Below are 8,937 nucleotides of genomic sequence, written 5' to 3' on the forward strand. Positions count from 1 at the left end.
ACAAAGCTTAGACTTTTTTCTAGAATTCTTACGAATTCTTGTTATTTTCCTAAACCCTACGCTTGTAAGGTTTAATCAATTTTCTGGGTTCCGACGATTGTCAACCTTTCCGCGTTTCCTACTGCGTTAGTTGATCGTCCTAACACGATGACCATTTCTAAAACTTTCAACGTAGCGGACATCTACCGGCCGATATCACGCAATGAAAGATTCAGCTTGAGCTTATCCCGAGGAACGAAATAGTTAATTTTGTTATTTGTTTCCTTATAAGTTAGGATTTATATTTTAGTAGGATTAGTCTTCTTAGAATGGAATATATAACGTTGATTGCTTTCTTAGTTAATTAAGGTTTTCTTACTATAGTTAGTTTCGTAATCTGAATTAATAAATTTTAGCAATTCTTGAGTTTCTTAACTTTCTGTGTCATCATTCTTCTACTTTGTTGCGTAAAAACCGAACCAAATCGCTTCTTCATCATTTATGCTTTCATTTCTCAAGTGATAATTAAGGAATCAATTTTTAGTATCCTCTGTCTTGGTTTTTTCTTTTCCACGTAAAAATCTCTTGCTTTATTCTCCAAGCCCTCATAAATGACCTTTCTCAACCAAATCGATCATCACATCTCAGTTGATGTATTTTAATGTGACTGTCATTTTTATTTAAATGCATGCTAATTATATAATTTAGATGTAAATTTCCTAATGATGATTGTGAATTTATTTATAAATTCAACACTGTAATTTTCTAATGGTTATAATAGATAATTTAAACAAATTCACATATTTATCAGTTTACAAAGACAAACAGTCTTATTGATCCAGATTTTAGTTTATCAATCAGAACTGAAATAAGACTTCAGATTTTAGCATCACCTTTTATCGATCAGAATTGAAATTAGAGTTTAGAACTCAAAATCTCTTAAAAAACAAACGACCACCTAAGAGAGAAAGATGGATAACATGATATAAATCTTAAAACATGATATATTTATAGAGGTAAATTACAATTTTACATTTAGTTTTAAAAATACTAGTTAGTATCAGTGCAATACGGCAGAAGCTATAAATGTACACAGTTTAAATAAGTAAAAGCTATAGATAAAAATGGTACAACATTTCAAATTCTATAGATCAAACCAACCAAATCTACGCTAATTACTAACCTTTTTGAAATAAATCTAATTACTACTTAAAAATAAAAAATAAGGAACTTACTTAGGGGCCGTTTACTTAAACACTTACCCGCTAAGCACTTACCGGTAAAATTCAACATTATCACTTACTTACCGGGTAATATTTTATTCACTAAAACGCATCGTATGCAACAATTTATCCCGGTAAGCGCTAACCATGGTAAGAGTCTTCGTCCTCACTTACCGGGTAAGAGTCTCGATTCTTGCCTTCGCTCTTACCGGATAAGATTTTTAATCCTTGTCATATTCATCCGTTAAAGTCTAACCATTAACAACATATGTCACGAGATCAAAAGTCTAACCATGAAACCATATTAACCAATCCAAGCATCTATACCAAATTTTGTCCACCTTACTTCTCCAATTTCAACAAAACAAACCTTAAACCTCCACAGCAACATATCACCATCTTAATCAGATGCAATCAAGAACACACAACCTTATTTGCTGCCACAACTGAGCAATCTGATAAATCCAATTCAAAGACCAGCAACACATTATTCAATAATTTTTGTAATTAATACTTCATTGAAATAACTACAACCAAGTCAATTATTATCAAGGTTTGAAGCTCATTTAAGCTAGAAAATCAAGTGTCAACTTCAAAGTTTCATAAACAAAGAATTAACAGTGAGTGCCTAAAAGTAAATGAAGTACGAGCACCATAAATTCCTTCTACTCTGTGAAAGTCTTGAGCTTTATTCTTGTAAATCTATTTCTGTAATAAAAATGCAAAAAACTTTCAATGTCAAATATCCAACTATGCATAAAAGATATAAAAAAACAATAAAGAACACGTAAAATCAATGTGTTCCTTTGTCTACAGGTACATGTTTGTCCATATATTCTAATTATCCAAAATATTATCATGGCCAGTGATGTAATCAAATGATTCAAACGCCTTAAGGGGGTTCTGTATATATTTGGTGATAAGACATGCACCAAGTGGTTGTCCACCCACCTACAATAACAAATTTTACCCTATTTGATTCATGGACTCAGAACTGATGCCAAGCAATTGGTTTTCTTAATGTCTGGGACACAAAACTAAACACGCAAAAGTATTCAACTGAAGGTATCACTCTACTCTAGGCTTCTTGCGGAGTTGTCTTTGACCGCCAATGTTGGAGGGTGATTTAGAACATGATTCACCCATTGGACAACCTCCGACTAAAATGTCTTTGGGACTTTCTTCTCTATCAACATGGATTTTCCTACCAGATTCATAACGATGCAGTTATTCCATTTGTTAAAAGATTTAAACATAGAAATCAATGCATTATTCAATCATATAAGAACAATACCAACAGATTACAACTAAATCTATGAAGTAAACAAATATAATGTTCAAGAACAATAATGAAATCTAAAGAACAATGTAAGATATCTAAACAGGAAACCAAAGATTGAAATTATTTTAGAGAGAAAATCTCTAGAGAGAAGAGAGAGCTCAAAAGTAGCTAAATGAGAATGAAAAATGATCAAGAGATACGGCCGGATGACGAAAAGCCCCTTTATATATATTTTAGAAATGACAACATCAGTCCTTGAAGATCTTGAGATATGACTCCACTACCCTTCTAGAATTCCCATAAGCGAGGCACAGTCTTTCATCTTTTATATCCAAAACATCTTTGAGCTAATTGCAGAATTTACCCCAACTTGTTAAATCTGTTATCAAACAAGTCCAACAGAGCAAGTTAGTCAAGATCGGATAAACAATATATTTCAACACCCGCCCTCAATCTTGACTCTTGAACAAGTCAATCATCTTTAATTTTGAACACAAATAATTGTGATGATTAACATTGAGAGCTTTAATGAGAATATCAGCAGTTTGTTCAGATGAAGAAATTTTAACAATTTTTAGAATGCCCCTGTTAATTTTTTTCAAGAATAAAATGTATATCAATCTCAATATGTTTTGTTCTTTCATGAAAAACAGGGTTATTAGCGATTTGAATACCATATTTGTTATCACATAACAAATTAACTGGAAGAAGATTCCTTATATCAAGATCAGACAAAAAATTTAAAAGCCAAATAATTTCACAAGAAACAGAAGTCATGGCTCTGTATTCGGATTCCGTGGATGAACGAGAAACAATATTCTGTTTCTTGCTCTTCCATGAAACCATCTAATTTCCAAGGAATAAGCAGTAACATGTTACAGATCTTCTGGTGGAAGACACTTACCCCAATTAGCATCTACGAAGGCACTTAAAGAAAAAATTTCTGACCTTGTAAAGCTAACTCCTTTTCCAGGAGAAAGCTTAAGATACCTAAGAATTCTTAAAGCAAGATTCAAATGTGATTGTTTTGGAGCATGCATGAACTGACTTAAACAATGTACATCAAAAGCTATATCAGGCCTGGTTGCTAAAAGATAGATTAATCTACCAATTAATCTTTGATATCCAGAACAATCAAGTAAAAGAGAATCCTTTGAATTATTAGAATCAGAAATGACGAAGTTCATCTCCATAGGAGTATTTATAGGTTTACACCCTAAATATCCAAAATCATTAAACAATTCTAAGCAATATTTCTTTTGAGATATACAAACTCCATTAACACAATCAAGAATTTCAATTCCTAAAAATAATTTTAATTTTACCAAATCTTTAATTAAGAATTTACTTTTTAAGAACTCTTTAAATTTATTTATCTCAACCAAGCTATTTCCAGGAATAACAATGTCATCCACATATATAAGAAGGACACGAAATGTAGAATCAATTTTTTTAGTGAATAAAGAGTAATCATTAATGCTTTGAATAAAACCATTTTCAATTAAGCACGATGAAAGTTTAGCATACCACTGACGAGGCGCTTGTTTTAAGCCATATAAAGACTTAACCAATTTACAAACACGCCTATCATTTGAATTATAATATTCTTCAGGAAAAGTCATATACACATCTTGAATTAAGTCACCATACAGAAAAGCATTGTTAACATCTAACTGATATAAGGGCCAATTAAATTGAACAGCTAAAGCAATGATACATCTTACGGTAACCATCTTAACAACAGGAGAGAAAGTCTTTTCATAATCAAGACCTTCTCTCTGACTATAGTCTTTGGCAACTAACCTAGCCTTATACCGTTCAATTTCTCCAGTGGATTTATATTTGATTTTGTAGACCCATTTACAACCTATTGCTTTCCTATTTTTAGGTAACTCAGTAACATACCAAGTTCCATTCCTATATAAAGCCTCCATTTCATCATTCATGGCCTTTATCCAGTTTTGATCACTACAAGCTTCTTTAAAGGTCTTGGGTTCTACAGACTTATTTAAACTTGAAACAAAATACATATTTTCAGACGACAAACAAGAATAATTGACAACCCTTTCTATACCATATTTAACTTTACCCTCAACAACAAAATCATCAAATTTATGAGGAAAATTGGTAGGTCTAGACGATCTCCTAATGGATTGAGTTTGGGGTTGAATACCCTTAGAGATACGACCTAAAGAAGCATCATTAGTATTATTTATAACACCTTCAGATTGTGAGACAATATCACGAGGAAAACTGGCAACAGTTCCAGGGCAACCCAAGGGATGCCAACTAGTAACTCTATCAAGGTCATCAATATGAGTAGGACCTTGGTTACTTTGACGTAAAGAGTTGCCTAGTGGTTGTCCATTGTTAGCTCCAGATGAGCTACCTAGTTCTCTACAGTTACTGTCTCTAAAACCAGCCTGATCATTACTGTTATTAAACATGGGTCCTCTAATCTCATCATTGGGTGCCAAATAATCGAAATCATTAGAAGAACCAGACGAATTATCAAAGAAATTAAGATTGTTGAGACCATCAATGTTAACTTGATCATTTCTATTCATGCTCATCTTAAAAGGAAAAACATTTTCATAGAACTTGACATCTCTCTACAGACGTGACACCTTCCGACCTTTTTAATTTTCTACCCCGGGTTCAATTGATTACCAGATCTCTTAAAACTCTTCTTTTGTGGACCCACGTTCCACTTTCTATTTGGACCTCCGACCCTTCCTTTACCCTACATCAGTTTGCACTATGTCCAAGAGATCCTTGCCTCGTTCACAAGTTCCCGTAAACGGTGTCTTTGTCATCTTTCCCAAAAGACAAGATTCACATTCATCATTCGACGTATGGTTAAACGATTCCAAAATCCCATCCGATTGGAGTTTGGTGATGCGTTTCTTGCTAATGTGACAAAGATGACAGTGCCACATATACAACTTATCCAAACCATCTCTGGATGAAGTCGATTCAACATTATAGATTGAACTTTTATTATCTCTTACATTTATAGTGGTTTCATAAATACCATGACACGGGCAAGCCTTAAAATAAAGCATTCCGTCTTTATAAGTAAGGATAGATCCATTATCAAACCCAAAATCAAAACCATCTTTATACAAAGCATAAAAAGAAATGATGTTTCTAGTCATATCAGCTGAGTAGCAACAATTAATTAAAACCATAGACAATCCAGAAAAAAAAAGAAAGCTCGTAATTTCCTATCGTGTCAACAACAACAATCTGCTTGTTAACCATGATCGTGTCCAGCTCCCCATGTCTCAGCTTCCTACTTCTCTTTAGTCCCTACACATCAGTAGAAATGTGAGTACCACATCCCGTGTCCAAAACCCACGAATTAGAAGCTGAAGTACTATGAAGTTTCTGCTCCATTAGCTTTGAGCTTCCTAAGCTCCTCCAGATATTTAGGACAGTTACGCCTCCAATGTCATACCTCATTGCAGTGAAAGCATATAACATCCTCATGAGTCTTTGATTGAGGTATATCAGATTGGATTTCTTTTGGCCTTCTATTTTGGGTTTGGAATTGGGCTGAATAGCTTTTCATTTCCCCTTGCCTTTTGCAGGAGCAATCTTTTTCTTCTTTATACCTCCCTCCCTAATGGCCATTACTAGAGCAGCGGATTTGGACTTGGCCATGTTAGACTTTGCAGTCTTATGCATGCCATGGAGCTCCATGATAGTTTTCTCTCTGTTGTTCATATTAAAGTTCAGAACAAACGATTGATATGAACTAGTCAGTGAGCTTAAAATTAAATCTGTATTCTTGACTAAAGGGGAAACCTAGACGATTGATATGAAAAGTGAAACTACGTAATAAGGAAGTAGACTTGGTATTGATCAAGTGGAAACACCATCGGGGACCAAATTGGACGTGAGAGCGTAAAGATGAGATGAAAGCGAAATACCCTTCTTTATTTCCACAACAGTGATTTCGAGGACGAAATCCTCAAAAGGAGGAGGTATTTGTAACATCCAATTTTTTTTATATGCCCAATTATTTGCTAAGTATATTTAATTATTAGGTTAAAGAGAACTTATGATTTAGTAGGATTTTAGGTTTGAAATTTTAGAATTATATTTTTTTAAGAATATCTTAGAGGATTTGGAAAATTTTACGTCGAAATGATACGTAAAACGGATTTTTTTGGGAGATCTTTTCTGGAATATTTTGTTGGATGTTATAGATTATCTCTTTAGGAACGTGTAGGCGAAAACCTCATAGAAAACTTAAGTGTATAAAATGAGTGCTTTTTAGTATTTATGGCTTGAAATGATCATTAGATTCATGAGATTATCAAGATTTATGCAAGTTCATCATATGAGCTTTGAGTTGATTAAGTCAAAGATTTGGGAGATAATATAAATGATAAAATAAAGGTTGGATTTTGGTTGTTTATGTCAAATATGTTATATTAAGTTGAGATTCAGAAGTTGGGATAATTTGGAATCGAAATGGTTTGAGAAAAATGTTTGAAAATGAGAATGTTAACTTAAGAATGCATTGAAAGTGTGCAGACTTTGAAAATTTGTATAAAATCGTAGAAACATCCAAATGAGGTGAGGCCAATTTCCTTAGTTAGATATTTGAGTCTAGTTTATTTCTTATTTTATGATCAAGGCATGAATTCGAGCTTAAAATGGGCAAAACAGTTCTGCATGCAGCAGCTATACATAGAAATTTAGGTAAAGTGTTCAAATAGGATATGTGTATATCATGAGTTTCTTATATTGGTTGCTTATGAGATTTTGTACATTTACTTCAGAGGGTAATTAGGACATGATTTGATACCTTGGAAGCAATCTAAGTGTGGTAGATTGGACTTGCTTTGTGAGCTCAATTCAGAGCTTTTCTGTATTATACGGTTGCCCGGTGAGTTATATAGTTAATTGTTACATATTGATTTGAACATATATATTTTCATATGAATGTTTTTGGTCTTGAATGGAGTCACACGATCTTGATTTGTCTTTGATTCCGTCTCTTGAGTCGATTCCTCATTACTATCTCGGTACATCGGTTTGCTTTCTGAATCCGGATTCGTTGTTTTATTCCTTGAATTGTATGCGATAGTACGGGTACTACTTTGTGTGGTACAATGGAAATTTATGGTGAAGTCAAGATCCCAGGTTGGACGGGTGAGACTTTCTGCAGTTGTGAATACTTATTGCTCGAAGAGGAGGAAGAGCAATGAGTAGGGAACCTTGGCACATACCCGGTAGAGGAATGCGGGCAGTGCGAGGTTTCTTGTAATGTATGGTTCTGACTCAGACTTTGGCATGAGCCCGGGAGGTGAAGGACGGGGTGATGCACTGTCCTCGTTATGTTTACCGATTCGATCTCTTGGTTCTTGATATTTATTGGTATTCTAACGTTGTTGAATATATTTGGTCGTTGAGTCTGTCTCCTTGTTGTATTGAGCATCAATGGTATGGTGTATTATGGTGATTTGAATATGGAATCCTATGATCTTAGCATCCGGTACATAATTGTTCACTCGGTTTCTTGTAAGTCTCGGTTTGCATCAGGAAGATGTCTTGAACTCTTTTATTGATAAGAGTTTATTATGTATGTTTATAAACATGTGCGATATTGATATGTAATACTTAACTATTTAATTCACTAAGCGTTGACTTACCATTTAAGTGGCAACCTCTCTCAGGAAAGAAGACGGATAAAAAGAAAGAACCCGTCGTTTGACTTGAAGATTTATCGGGGATCTTGAAGATATCGATCTTGTTTTTGGGTAAATAGTAGCTTATATATAGTCTTGTCCCATATTCTTTTGCTACTTAATTAGGGTTGTAAGTAAAAATCCGTTATATCCGATTTGGAATTGTGTTTTGGGTGGTTTTATCACTAAAATATAACAGATATTTCGATGTTTTTCTAGAAATTAATATCCCATATTTTGAGGTTAATTAATATTATGTCCAGATTTGTGTGTTTCAAAGTGTTGGCCTCTGGTTCTTCATCGCATCTGGACCGATGCACCGCCTCTGGACCGATGCACCGCCTCTGGTCCATTTGCATCGCCTCTGGTCTTCTTCCAAACTTAGTCGTTTTATCAGCATTTTTTAGATTTTCCATCCTTGGCCCCGATTGCTTTGACAAAACTTTTAGAATAATTAGGATTAATTTTGGTCCCAATAATTAATAAATTATAATTTATTGGAGATTTTATAGAAATTGGTAATTTGGGGTTTGCTCAAGCGAGATGTTACACCTAGCCTGTAGTTGCAACATGTCCTTTAGTTGGTTGATCATATCGTACGCCCCAAGGCTTTCCATACCCCTTTGGAGTTTCCGGAACCATGGTCGCTGTAACACCCCAAAGCCCAAAGCAACGAACTAGCCCAATAACTTCGAATCCAACTTAAAACCATGGTGGAAGTTATTGGTAGCCCACTACTTGAGACTTATAA

This window comes from Cynara cardunculus (assembly GCF_001531365.2).
Source record: "Cynara cardunculus var. scolymus isolate 2C chromosome LG 16, CcrdV1, whole genome shotgun sequence".
Taxonomy (NCBI): domain Eukaryota; kingdom Viridiplantae; phylum Streptophyta; class Magnoliopsida; order Asterales; family Asteraceae; genus Cynara; species Cynara cardunculus.